We start from the raw sequence: 15,194 nt of genomic DNA on the forward strand, positions 1-15,194 counted from the left end.
CTCAGTGGGGAGTCTGCTTCTCTCTCTGCCCCTCCTCCCTACTCATGTGCTCTCTCTTTCTCTCAAATAAATAAATAAAAATCTTTAAAAAAATAATTTAAAAAGCAGTTTTAAAAGTAACTGAATAATTTCTAGGCAAGATATGTATCATAACTGGCAGGAAAACAGTTGACTGGCTTAGCAGCAGTTTATACCTAAAGAGACCGTTGCAAAATGGAAGCCAATTCTGAAGACATTATCCAGAGTTCAGCACTTGGGACCTGCACCTGCTGGCACATCTGACAGAGATGTTAAGAGACACGGTAGCTAGACGGGCAAGGTCCCCGGTAGGAATGCATCCCAGGCAATATTTGAAAAGAGAATACCTGTGGATTTTTTTAAAGCTGATAAAAATCTTCAATTCACAGACTATACCCAACAATTTCCAAGTACAATTAAGAGAAAAAGAAAAAGACATGCCCATTTAGTTGTATCATGGCGAGACAAACAGATCTTTGAAAAAGCCAGAGAGAAAACACAGACTAACTACCATTGAATGACATTTCGTCTGAGACCTGATTTTTCCACAGGCAACAGCGGGATGCCCAGGACGTGAAATGGTATTTTTAGCGTGTGTAGGGGAAATAGATGTCAACTTAGAATTGTATTCTTGGAAAAAATTATCAGAAATGATTGTAAAGTAAAATCGTTTTCAGACCAATATAAACCAACCTTTGTTAAGGAAATTCTGAAGAATGCACTTCAGGAAAAGGAAAGTGACCCCAAAATATAGATCTGAGATGCAAAGAAAGGATGCTGAGAAAAGATAAATGTAAGCCCTGGCTGTATAAAATAATAGTCATACATCCTGTAAGATTAAACAAAAACGGGGAGAAAATGCACCACAAAAGGAATATTACAAATTACAGTGTTTCAAATTCCTTGTGTCATTTAAGAAAACTATAAAAGTATCTATTGACTTTAAACTTGGTTAAGTTAAATAATATGTCAAATTTTCTGACATGGCTGCTATATGCCACCTATATGCCAAAGACTCCAATATTTGGTTTGCTCAGCACTCCAGGTGCATACATCAAACTGTTTGACATCTCTACTTGGATGCCTATTAGATAACCCAAATTTACATGTCCGAAAGGTAACTCCTCGTCGGCATCCTTCCAAAGTCCCCAAACAAACCAGATCCTGCTTGCAAGCTTTCCTATCTCATGTGATTGCAACTCCATCCTTCCACTTGCCTAATACAAAACCCCCTTTTTCAATTTATCAGGAAGACTAGGTGACTCTCTCTTAAAACTATTTCCAGATCATCCTCTCCACTTCCCACTGCTGACACCCTGCTCCAAGCCAGCACTGCTTCTCACCTGTATTATTGCAATAGGCTTCTGTCTCCCCACCTCTATCACTGGAACCCTAGATTTTGTTTCTCTTATGGCATCAGGGTAATCCTTTCAAAAATATTAAGTCAGATCATAACAGCCCTCCGCTCAAAAACCTGAAATGGCTTCCCATTTCAACCTAGAGTAAGAGTGAAAGGCCGCAGGATCATCCTTACAAAAGCCCCCCATGACCTCCGGCTCTGCTTCCCCTGCCCCTCTCTTCCCTGGCTGCTCTGACTTCTATCTCCTGTCCTCCCAGGAGGACTGTGCTCCCTCCTCTTCCTGGTGTGCCAAGCACACTTCTGCCTCCTGCAGTGCACTGGTAGTTTCCCCTACCTTGAATGCACTTATTTCAGACATTTACAGGACTAACCCCTCATTGTCTTCAAGATTTGCTCATATATACCCTTTTCTCTGAGCCCCACTCTCTTTAATATTGCAAATGCCTCCCCGCTCCAGCCATCTGGCACTCCTAACCTCATTACCCTGCTCCATGTTTCCCCTTTTCTCTAGTACTTACCACTTTGAGTATACTGTTTAATTTGCTTATTTATTGTATCTACTCTTTATCGTTTCTGTCTTCAGTTCTCTCTCACACACACACTGAGATATAAGATCCATGAGGACAGGAACCTTCTCTCTTTCCTGGTGTGCCAGTCTACCCGAGCACCTGTGACCTGGCGGCTTGCGTGGTGGTGCGAGGCCAACTCTGCTCCTGAGGAGATGGCACCCTTGACCACCACCACTTCTCAGGATGAGATGCTGTGCTATCCACTCACAATCCTGATGGCCAAACAGGACTCATGGATCGGATCATCCGAGTCCCACATGGTTGGTTTCCTTCCTGCCCCACTGGGTAAGGTTGGCTCTAGTTCTGCCGGGCAATCAGGTGATTCCTCTGCCTGCCTGCCTTTCCCCAGGCACAAGGAACCCAAAGCGTCCTGCAGCAGTGGTGACTTACAGTTCAAGGGGATCCCTGCTCTGTCTCTCAGTGTGTGTGTTTACAGAAACAGCAAGGTGCATAATCCTTGAGGACACAATTTTGACCCAAAAAGGGAGTCACAAGATACATGCAGTGTGATTCCAATTTTACATGACATTTAAGAACAGTTGATTATATATGTTATATATATATATACATATACACATATATATACATATATACATATATACACATATATATACACATATATACACACATATATATATATACACACACACACACGCAAAGAATACTTATGTACTATGTATGACATATACTATAAAATATTTGGGAACGTGAACATATATAATAAAATAATGTGGGAAAGCATTGGAATTAATTAGTTGTAAGTGAAAAATCACCGCTCCCTCTAAGTGAAGAGGGAAGGCAGTGGGACAAATGTGGGACTTTCAAGGTCATGACAACAAGCCATTTCTTATCTAACCTGTGGGAACATAGAATTATGCCACATTCTTTTCCCTTGCCTGTCTTTGTATCTGCTCAATACACATTTTTTAAAAGTTTTATTGGTTGATTTGAAAGAGAGAGAGAGAGAGAAAGAGCATGAGCAAGGGGAGGGGCAGAGGGAGAGGGAGAAACAGAATCCTCACTGAGCAGGGAGCCCAATGTGAGGCTCAATCCCAGAACCCTGACATCATGACCTGAGCCGAAGGCAGATGCTTAAACTTCTGAGCCACCCAGGTGCCTCTCAAGATTGTTGAATTACTCAGGTGGGAGATTTATGTGAAATAGAAAGTTGAGTAAAATACAATAGTGCCCTCAAGGTGCTTGCCGGCTAGTGAGAGAAGCAGACATGTCCTTAAATGATCATAGTACAAAGCAGAGATTAAAAAGGACATAGGAATCTTACACATCAAATAACAGGACAGAGAGCTAAATGGAGCACATTAAAAGGCCAGAGAAGGTTTGTAAAAGGAGTGGCACTGACGATGGAGCTTGGAGGAAGAGTGTATGGTGATTGTAGGTGAATCCTGGTGAGGAGAGCCAGGGATGGCTTAGCACTGGAACCAGAAGTCACAGAGAAGGGCTTAGGAGACAGCAATCACTGCAGACAGGATTCCAGCTGAAAACACACGGAAGGCATGGACATTTCATCTGTTTCTCAAATGTTGGCTGTAAGAGTTTAGGGTAGGAAATTGAAAATAAAAGCACCAACTGTGAATGGTAATTTATGCACATCTCTTTATTGCTTAGCCAGACTCTATTGGAAGGCCAACCTTGCTCTGTCCTTACACATTCTCGTGGAGCAGGTAATCTGCCTTTAACTACAACTTGAAAGCTGGTGCTCAGGTGAAAGTCCCACCCGAGACAAATGGCTGGTGAGGACATGGAATGTTATATTTTCTGTATGCCTTCCAACCTTACAGCATAAAGCTTTGCATTGCAGAGCAACCCATGTCCTTCAACGGCTATCAGATGTATTTTAGATAAAAGAAAAAGTCAAAGATATATGTGGAAAGAAAACATACCCCTAGTAACAATGAGATTGTCACTAGGAATTTGAGAGTCAGTGGAGAGTGAGCCATTTACAAAGAAAACTCTTTTATGGACTCTTTTTATTGGGAATTACATGTGCTCCATAGGCAGTCTCAGTCCTGGAGCTTCCAGGGATTTACAGTGATTATCCAGCATGATCAGTAAACTGGCCCACAACTCACCCGAGTTGGCTGGAGTACGGGGTACTTTGCATTTTGTGATTGAAAATCCTTTCAAACTGTCTCTTGTAACTTTGGTTTTATTTTAATTCTAGTAACCTATTAAAGTTCCATGATTTGGGGGATTTATTGGTTGAATTTGGGTCAATAGAAACAGAATCTCTAATAGGCCAATTGCAGTGTTTCCCAAGAAACTTGGATACTAAACAGAGCAAGTATTGTGATTGGTCCAGTAGTCAGAAAACCTGAATTGTAACTTTGGATCTAGCACTGCGTGGGCATGGGAACTTAAACAAAACACCTCACCTCTCCGAAGTCAGAATTATGTTCTAAATAATGGAAATAGCACCTCTCTGCCTCCCAATTTCACAGGGTTCTCGTGAAAATCAGAAAGCGAAAGTAGTATTTGCTTGAAAACTAAAAGGCCCCACAAAGAAATGTATTATTTTTCCTAATTGAACAATTTAGAAAAGGAATGAACTTTTCCAGTTTTTTTTTTTAAAGATTTTATCTATTTATTCATGAGAGACACAGAGAAAGAGAGAGGCAGAGGGAGAAGCAGGCTCCATGCAGGGAGCCCGATAGGGGATTCGATCTCGGGGCTCCAGGATCACACCCTGGGCCGAAGGCAGCGCTAAACTGCTGAGCCACTGGGCTGCCCAAACTTTTCCAATTTTATTGAGGTAAATTGATAGGAAATAAAAGTGCATGTTTAAAAGACAACTTGATAAATTTTGGCATTATATACGTACATACACACACATCATGTATATACATCTCCTCAGCTTTCTTTATACCCCTTGGTAATCTTTCTTGCCCTTCTCTCTGCCACCACACCTCCAGGTCATCAGCAATGTACTTTCTGTCACTATAGATTAATTTGCATAGTCAATTGTATACAAATGGGATCATAAAAGTATGCACTCCCTTGTGTGGCTTCTTTCACTTAGCATAATTACTTTCGGATTCTCTTATCTTGTTATGGGTATCCATAGTTTGTTACTTTTTATTGCTGAAAATTATTTCTATTGCGTCGTATGTATATACTCTAATTCTCTTCTCTGTCCACTTCTTGGTGGACATTTGAATTTCCAGTTTTTGGCTATTATGAATAAATCCACCATGAATATTCCGGTATAAATCTTTGTGGAGAGATATGCACTCATTTATCTTGAGTAAATATCTAGGAGTGGAACAACTGGATTAAGTGCTAAGTGTATGTTTAAGTTTTTAAGAAACTATCTGGGTGTTTTAGAAAATGATTATACCATTTTACAGTCCCACCAGCAGTGTATACGGGTTAAAGCTGTTCCATATGCACACCAACACTGAGCGTGGATAGTCTTCTGAAATTCAGCTATTCCAGTGGTTGTATAGTGATATTTCATTTGGCTTTGATTTGCATTTCCCTAATGATGTTGCACATATTTTGACACACTGATTTGCTATGCACGTATCTTTTTGATGAGATGTCCAAATGTTTTGCCAATCTTTTAATGGGTTGTTTGTTTTCTTATTACTGAATTCTGAGAATCCTTATATAATCAACTCCAAGTCCTTTATTGGATATGTGACTTGCAAATATTTTCTTCCAATTCATACCTTATCTTTTTCTTCTTTTAATAGTGTCTTTCAAAGAGTAGATATTCCCCACATTTATGGAGTCCATTGTCAGGGTTTTTTTTGTTTGTTTGTTTTTTTAGTTGTGTTTTTGGTGTTATGTAAGAAGTCTTTGTCTAACACATGATCACAAAAGATTTTCTTTTATATTTTCTCCTAAAAGTTTTATAGTTTTACATTTTACATTTGAGTCTATGATGCATTTTTATATATGGCATGAGCTATGGGTAGAGGTTTGTTCTTTTCTTCCTCTCTTCTTCTTCCTCTTCTTATTCTCGTTCTTCTTCTGCATAATCAGTTGAAAAGACTATCCTTTCGCCATTAAGTTACACCTTTGTCAAAAATCTGTTGGATATATATGTGTACATATTTGGAATACTTTTGGACTCTCTATTTGTCTATTTTTATGCCAAGACTATACTGACTGGTTTGCTGTAGCTTTATATCTCAAAATCAGTTTAAGTCTTCCAACTTTTTTCCTTTTCTTCAAAGATTTTTTGTTTTTTTGCATTTCCTACAAATATTAGAATTAGCTGGTCAATTTCAATAAAAAAATGTTTGTTGAGGTTTATCAAATCACAGACCATTTTGGGTACAATTGATGTTTTAACATCAGTTGAATCTTCAAATCCATGAACATCATTTCTCTTAGCAATGTTTTGTGGTTTTCTCTCTCTCTTTTTTTTTAAAGATTTATTTATTTATTCATGAGAGACAGAGAGAGAGAGAGAGAGAGAGAGAGAGAGAAGCAGGCTCCATGCAGGGAGCCCAATGTGGGACTCGATCCTGGGACTCCAGGATCACGCCCTGAGCTGAAGACAGACGCTTAACCGCTGAGCCACTGAGGGATCCCTAAATATTTCATAATCTTAATGCCATTGTAAATAGTGTTTTCTGCTTAGCTTAAATGTATATTTATTGCTAGACTAAGAAATAAAATATTTTTTGTACATTGACATTGTATCCTGGAACCTTGCTAAACTTACTCATTAGTTATTTTAGTTTCTTATATATTTGTAAAATTTTCTGTGTTGTTTGAGAATAAAACTGTTTCCCTTCTTTCTTTCTGATCTAGAAGACTTGGCTTTCTTTTCTCTCTCTTATTTCATTGGCTAGGACCTCTAGTACAATGTTAGCTGTAGGTATTTTGTAAATACTGTTTATCAGATCAAGGAAGTTTCCTTCTGTTTCTAATTTGTAGAAAGCTTTTTTTTTTTAAAATCAGCAAAGAATGTTAACTTTTGTCACATGATTTTTTTCTGTGTCTATTTTGAGATGACTGTAGATTTTCTTTTTTTAGTTTGTTAATATATGAATTATACTGATTGGTTTTCAGAAGAAAATCAATTAGCATTTCTAGAAAAAACCACATTCGTACATGATGTATTAGCTTGTTTAGTATATTGCTTGGTTAAATTTATTACAGATTTGTTTGTTAAGGATTTTTACATTCATATTCTTGAGGGATATTGGTTGATAGTTTTCTTTCCTGTAATACTTTTGTCTGGTTTTGGTATCTGAATAATGCTGGCCTCATAGAATGTGTTAAGTATTCCCTCCTCTGCAATGTCATCGAAGAGTTTGTATAGAACTGGTATTATTATTTCTTCCTTAAATATTTGATAGATTTTAACCAGAGAGGTGAGTGCTGCATAGAGATAGCCCTGAAGATCTGCAAAAGAGCCTCCTCCCAATATGCAACAGAGTCATATTTTCTTGCTTCTTCTCCTGCATAGCATTTTCTGATTTGATAACAGGCTAAACTCTAGAAAACAAACTGAGAGTTGCTAAAGCGGAGGTGGCTAGGGTGAAAGGATAATGGGGTGATGGGCATTAAGGGGGACATGTGATGTAATGAGCCCTGGATGTTATATGCAACTGATGACTCATTAAATTTTACCTCTGAAACTAAAAAAACAAAAACAAAAACAAAAAACAAAAAACAAAAAACCTAAAACAAACAAACAAACAAAAAAACATTGTGTACTTTACCTTGTTAGAGTCTGGATATTTTGTGTTACTATAAATGTTTTTGAATTTTGGAATGCCATTTATTTCCATGAAAAGGGTTGGGTCCCCCCCCCTTTTTTTTCAGTGTATCGATTGTATTTCACAGGAACAAATTTGAATATGCTTTAAGCCAAATATATAAAGACCATAATAGAGTAGAACACAGCTGGCAAAAAAAATAAAACAAAACAACCAGCCCCAGGCCCATCCCAAATATCGGTCAATCCCCAGTACGGATTAGGTGCATGAAGAATTAGAAGGAAAAGGAGATGCAATTAATTATCAAACTTTAATTGATAGACTAATCTTACAGGATAAACAATAAGACAGCTAGTCAAGGTTACACTTAAAAAAAAAATCCAGCAGGGCAGATCTAATAGACTGAATACGTTCATCTCCTCCCAAACAGGCATTTGATTTAAAAACAAACCAGAACCGAGCGCACACCACAAGGAAACATGGTACTTACATATATTCTAAGCTTTATTGACTAAATCTAAGCATATCTCTTTTATTAAACATTTTAATTCCATAACATAAAGTTAACATAAAGTTTCATTAAACAGTTAACATAAAGTTTCAGGTATACAATATAGTGATACAATTCCATGTATTAGTCAGTGCTCATCAAGGTAAATGTTCTGTTAATCCCCTTCACCTGTTTCATCTATCTTCCCACCCAACCTCCCCTCTGCTAACCATCTGTTCTACATAGTTAAGAATCTGTTTTTTAGTTTGTCTCTTTTTATCCCTCAGTTCATTAGTTTGTTTCTTAAATTCTACATATGAGTAAAATCATATGATATTTTTCTTTCTCTTACTAATTTATTTTGCTTAGCACTGTACTATCTAGAGCCATCCATGTTGTTGCAAATGACAGGGTTTCATTATTTCTTGTGGCTAAAAAATATTCTGTTATATATACATATACATATATATATATATTCTGAAATATATATATATATATATCACATCTTCTTTATCCATTCATCTATCAATGGACAATTGTACTGCTTCTCCATATTTTGGCTATTGAAAATATGCTATTATAAACATAAGAGTGCATATATCCTTTCGAATTAGTGTTTTCATATTCTTTGGGTAAATACTCAGTTGCCATTACTGGATTGTAGGATAGTTCTATTTTTAATTTTTTTGAGGAACATCCATACTCTTTTCCATAATGGCTGCACCAGTTTGCATTCCCACCAACAGTGCAAGAGGGTTCCTTTTTCTCCACATCCTCACCAACACTTGTTTTCATGTTTTTGATTTTAGCTATTCTGATACATGTAAGGTGATATCTCATTGTAGGTTTGATTTGCATTTCCCTAATGATGAGTGATGTTCGGCATCTCTTCATTTGTATGTTGGTTATCTGTATATCTTCTTTGGAGAAATATCTGTTCATGTCTTCTACCCATTTTTTTAAAGCAAATAATCAACAAAAATAAAAGACAACCTACTGAATGGGAGAAGATATTTGCAAATAATACATCCAATGAAGAGTTAGTATCCAAAATATATAAAGAACTTATACAACTAACACCAAAAAAACAAATAAGTAGATCTCATCTAAAAGTGTTTTTCACCCCCTTTCTCTGCGGAATCACCATGGCGGCCGGGACCCTGTACACATATCCTGAAAACTGGAGGGCCTTCAAGGCTCTCATTGCTGCTCAGTACAGCGGGGCTCAGGTCTGCGTGCTCTCCGCACCACCCCACTTCCACTTTGGCCAAACCAACTGCACCCCTGAATTTCTCCGTAAATTTCCTGCCGGCAAGGTTCCAGCATTTGAGGGTGACGATAGATTCTGTGTGTTTGAGAGCAATGCCATTGCCTACTATGTGAGCAATGAGGAGCTGCGGGGAAATACTCCAGAGGCAGCAGCCCAGGTGGTGCAGTGGGTGAGCTTTGCTGATAGCGACATAGCACCCCCAGCCAGTACCTGGGTGTTTCCTACCTTGGGCATCATGCACCACAACAAGCAGGCCACAGAGAATGCAAAGGAGGAAGTGAGGTGAATTCTGGGGCTCCTGGATACTCATTTGAAGACGAGGACTTTTCTGGTGGGCGAACGTGTGACACTGGCTAACATCACAGTTGTCTGCACCCTATTGTGGCTCTATAAACAGGTCCTGGAGCCTTCTTTCCGCCAGGCCTTTCCCCAATACCAACCGCTGGTTCCTTATCTGCATTAACCAGCCCCAGTTCCGGGCTGTCTTGGGGGAGGTGAAACTCTGTGAGAAGATGGCCCAGTTTGATGCTAAAAAGTTTGCAGAGAGCCAACCTAAAAAAGACACCCCACGGAAAGAGAAGGGTTCTCGGGAAGAGAAGCAGAAGCCCCAGGCTGAGCAGAAAGAGGAGAAGAAGGCTGCTGCCCCTGCTCCTGAGGAGGAAATGGATGAATGTGAGCAGGCACTGGCTGCTGAGCCAAAGGCCAAAGACCCCTTTGCTCACCTGCCCAAGAGTACCTTTGTGTTGGACGAATTTAAGCGCAAGTACTCCAATGAGGACACTCTCACTGTGGCACTGCTGTATTTCTGGGAGCACTTCGATAAGGATGGCTGGTCCCTGTGGTACGCTGAGTACCGCTTCCCTGAGGAGCTCACTCAGACCTTTATGAGTTGTAACCTCATCACTGGAATGTTCCAACGGTTGGACAAGCTGAGGAAGAATGCCTTTGCCAGTGTCATCCTCTTTGCAACCAACAACAGAAGCTTCATTTCTGGAGTCTGGGTCTTCCGAGGCCAGGAGCTTGCCTTTCCGCTGAGTCCAGATTAGCAGGTGGACTATGAGTCCTATATGTGGCAGAAACTGGATCCTGGCAGCGAGGAGACCCAGACGCTGGTTCGAGAATACTTTTCCTGGGAGGGGGCCTTCCAGCATGTGGGCAAAACCTTCAGTCAGGGCAAGATCTTCAAGTAAACATCTCTTGTCATCATCGCCTAGCTGCCTGTACCTGCCCTTCAGGGAGATGGGGGTCATTAAAAGAAACTGAACATTGAAAAAAAAATAAAATAAAATAAAAAATAAAAGTGTTTTTCACTACAGCGCAGTACCTTATGAGCACTCTACTTGACGTTGCCAAGTTACAAGGTTTTTCCACTCTGGAATGTAAACTCTTGCTGGTCCTGTGTGAGTTGATGCAGTTGTTCTCTTAACCCTTTTGGGCAGTTCTTTTCCTGGCTTGGGATGGATTTATCACGTGTACACATGGATCAGTACTCAGCTGCAGACTGGAGGGGGCCCTTTGCAGACCTCCAGAACTCTCTCTGTATATAGCTCCCACCTGTCTGGTTTTCTGCCCTGCAAACCCCAGCCCCATATTCCTAGCATCGTCTCCTGAACTCAGGGAGACTGCCTGTCTATTCCTGGTTGCCCTCCTACCATGTTTGTTTCTCCTATTTCAGGAATCATACCCCTGCCTTAATGTCCAGTGTCTGAAAACCATTGCTTATGTATTTTGTCCTGTTTTTCAGATATCACGTCTTGACCAGAAGTGAAAATCTCAAATTTACGATTCATACTAATAATTTTGATTTCCATAATTCTGTCTTTTCTACTTGCCTTTCCACTTCTATGTTAGGATTTCATGAAACCAAAGCCATGTTAAATGAGAATCCATGGTTTGGGGAAAGAAGGAACAGGGGGTTAACAAAGGTAAACACCCAAATAGTGCAACACACCTTCACTGGTTTCCCTCTGTGAGGCACTGTGCTTCGTGCCAGTCAGGTATTACACATTTGCATAAGCCACATTCTCCCATAGGGAATTATAGAAAGATTTCAGGATTTCTCTGTGAAACTAGAGGACACTCCTACCCATTGCTTTTGTTCTTTGCTTCTCCCTCCATTCATTTCCCAAGCCTCCCATATAAGTATTTCCCCAACCAGAAAACCTGTGTTTGCTGCTTGCAAGTTGTGGGTATCTGTGATCCTTTCCTGTTGCTATGGGCTTCCTAAGACTGCCTACTCATTCATTCAGCCCTGATTCGAGAAGAAATGATAAAGCCATTAGCTGCATCCACTTAGGGATGATCTTACAAAGCTTGACTCTTGTCCTCATCTCATTTCAATTATGTGTTTTGTTTTCCTGAATTTGCTGATGCTTTGTTTATGTTGGGCACGTGGGCAGCTGCACTGGCCTCTTTAGAGCAGTTTGTGCTCTTGCAGGAGCACTCTGTTCTGCTACACTTGTGTCACACATTTGCTGCACAATGAAAGGCTGAAGCTAGGAGGTTCAAGGAAATGTCAGTCTGTGATGGGTGTGAAGCTCCACTGTGCTCTTCCACCATCTGGAAGAAACATTAAATTTATTTGCCATTTGCAAAACCACAATCCTAATAAATATTTCATTAGAAGGTGCTATCAGCTTTTACCAGGATACTATCTCTGCAGACTTCAAATCTAATCTGAGCTAATTCTTAGACTTTGCTTATTTTTTTGAACTTCTAATGGCATCAAATAGCAACTTCTTCTTAACAGAAGTCTAGCCAAAGAAAGGCTATATATTGTCGTGCCCAAGATCGCGAATCCGAGAAACCGCCAAGGAGCCGACACCGATGCAAACACACGAGGGTTTATTTACAAGCTCGAGCCTGGGTCCAAGTCCCTGCTCTGCTGTGTCAGGTATACTTCTCGGATTCCCGATCTTGGGCACAACATTTGGGGGCTCGTCCGGGATCCGAGAAACCTCCAGGACCCCATCCAGAGGTTTTCACGCGTGGTGAGTGCGCTCAACTTTTTCCACCTTTTGCGCGCATATTTTCTGAGAGCTCTAAACTGTAGGAATTCCGATCTGTATTGGGTCGGCGTTGGCTTAGGTGGACGTGCTGGAGGGCCGGCGACCGGGGGTCTTGAGGAGGCGTCCCTTGCCCCTGCCTGGAGGACGGAGGTCCTCATCTGTATGGAGGACGGGGGCCCTCATCTGTAAGGGGGACAGAGGTCCTCATCTGTATGGAGGACGGAGGTCCTCACCTGTAAGGAGGACGGGGTCCTCACCTGTAAGGAGGGCCAGCTGCCAGCCCTTCAAGTTACTTTCTGTTTTGTCTCTGCGGCCGCTCTGAACATTTGTCTGTTACCGTGTTCTTGTTAACTATTTGCACGTTGGTCTGTGTTACTATGTCCTTGCTAACTGTTTGTGCATTTGTCTGTGTTGTTGGGTCCTTGTTAATCGTCTTTACTGTCTGTGTCTTGGTGTGGATTGGGGACATAATGGGGGAGACAGAAACCACTCCCCTATATCTTATGCTCTCCCACTTCTCGGATGTTAGGGAAAGAGCTCGCATTCTGAGCATAGACATAGGGGGAGAGAGATTCCAAATTTATTACATGTCAGAATGGCCAACCTTTGACGTGGGATGGCCCCAGGAAGGAACTTTCCACCTACCTATTATCTTACAGGTTAAGGCCATGATCTTCAGGGACAAACCAGACGGCCACTCTGACCAGGTGCCCTACATCCTGTCCTGGCAGGACACGATGGAGAATCCTCCTCCTTAACTAAAACCATTTTTACCCCCCAAAGCAGGACCCACCAAGATTCTAGCCCTGCGGAAAGCGGAGAAGGAGACCAACTCTACGCCCCAAGCGCCCCTTTATCCGGTCTTCCAGGATTCCTCCCCGGAGGACCTGATTCTCCTGCTGCCCTACCAGGCACCCCCTCCCCCTTCCGCCCCTCCATTGGAGGCACCGGGGGCTGCAGAAGAGGCACCACCCCTCCCTGATTAGGGAGTCCCTGTGCGTGGGCCAGCAGCGGGACACGTGGCCAGACCCACCGGACGGCCCCACCTCCGAATGCGGGGCCAGACGACTCCACCGCCCTTCCTCTCCATGCCATGGGGCCCCCCGACGAGACTGGCAAACAGCTAATGTTATATTGGCCGTTCTCCACCAGTGATTTATATAATTGGAAAACCCAAAATGCAAAGTTCTCTGATAATCCGAGAGATCTAATCGGGCTTTTAGATACTGTTCTCTTTACCCACCAGCCTACTTGGGACGACTGCCGACAGCTCTTGCAGGTTCTCTCCACCACCGAGGAGAGAGAACGAATTCAGGTGGAAGCCCGGAAGTCTGTCCTGGGAGAGGACAGACAGCCGCCTCAAAACCCAGACCTCATAAATGCTGCCTTCCCTTTATCCCGCCCCACCCGGGACTACAACTGGGCTGAAGGTGAGGAGAGACTCCGGGTCCACCGCCAGACTCTAATGGCAGGTCTCCAGGCTGCCGCGCACAAGCCTCCCGATCTGGCCAAGGTCTATGATGTGAGGCAGGGTAAGGACGAGAGTCCAGCAGCCTTCTTAGAGTCATGGAGGCTTTTAGGCAGTACACCCCTATGAACCCAGAATCCCCGGAAACAAAGGCCGCAATTATCATGGCTTTTGTTAACCAGGCCGCTCCGGACATTAAAAAGAAATTGCAAAGAGTAGAGAGACTGGGAGAGAAGAGCTTGCAGGACTTAGTGATAGTGGCAGAATGAGTCTATAATAATAGAGAAAGTCCAGAAGAGCAACAAACCAAACTAAGTGACCAGCAGACCTGAAACCTGGCCAAGATCCTGCTGGCCACAACCATGGACGACCCACAGGAAAGACGGAGGCACCTCAAGAAGCTGGCTTCAGAGACAGGTGAGGAGGATGGCCCTGGTCCCCCTCGGAAGCGCCCTAAGCTGAATAAAAACCAGTGCACCTATTGCAAAGAGGAGGGCCACTGGGTGAAAAGCTGCCCTAGCAAAAGATCTAAGGCCCCTGCCAAGATCTTGGAAATGGAGGACCTGGACGATTAGGGAAGTCAGAGTTTGGCACCCCTCCCCGAGCCCATGGTAACTCTTAGAATGGAGGGGCAACCTGTTGAATTCCTAGTGGACACTGGGGCACAACATTCGGTTTTATTACAACCCCAAGGGAAATTGGCAAACAAGACTTCATGGGTGCAAGGGGCCACGGGCACCAAACAGTACTCATGGACTACCCGAAGAACTGTGGATCTCGGCACGGGCCGGGTATCCCACTCCTTCATGGTCATCCCTGAGTGTCCCTACCCATTGTTAGGTTGGGATTTGCTCACCAACATGGGGGCACAAATTTGCTTCCACCTCAAAGGGGCAAAAGTCCTAAACAAAAAGGGGCACCCAATTCAGGTGCTTGTCCTGAGTTTAGAAGAAGAATATCGTCTCCACCAATTGCCCTCAGCCCCAATGACTGACATTGACCGTTGGCTGCAGGAATTTCCCCAAGGGTGGGCAGAAACTGGGGGAATCAGGCTGGCCCAGCATCGACTGACCATATATATAGAACTAAAACCGGGGGCAGATCCTGTCAGGGTCCGCCAATACCCCATGCCTCTAGTAGCACGAAAGGGAATCACACCCCACATATGGCGACTACTGGACTCGGGCATATTAAGGCCCTGCCAATTGGCATGGAACACTCCCTTGCTGCCGGTTCCGAAACCACACTCTAACGATTACAGGCCAGTCCAGGACTTGAGGGAAGTCAACCGGCGAGTAGAGGATATGCACCCTAT

The 15,194-nt window shown here is 42.4% G+C and overlaps 1 pseudogene; it reads left to right on the forward strand.

Annotated features, from left to right (window-relative positions):
* The first annotated feature begins 8,657 nt into the window (after nucleotides 1–8,657).
* On the forward strand, nucleotides 8,658–10,632 carry LOC129508870 (elongation factor 1-gamma-like; annotated as a pseudogene).
* Nucleotides 10,633–15,194: the final 4,562 nt, after the last annotated feature.

The sequence above is a fragment of the Nyctereutes procyonoides genome, unplaced genomic scaffold (genome assembly GCF_905146905.1).
Source record: "Nyctereutes procyonoides isolate TBG_1078 unplaced genomic scaffold, NYPRO_anot_genome, whole genome shotgun sequence".
In the NCBI taxonomy this organism is placed as follows: domain Eukaryota; kingdom Metazoa; phylum Chordata; class Mammalia; order Carnivora; family Canidae; genus Nyctereutes; species Nyctereutes procyonoides.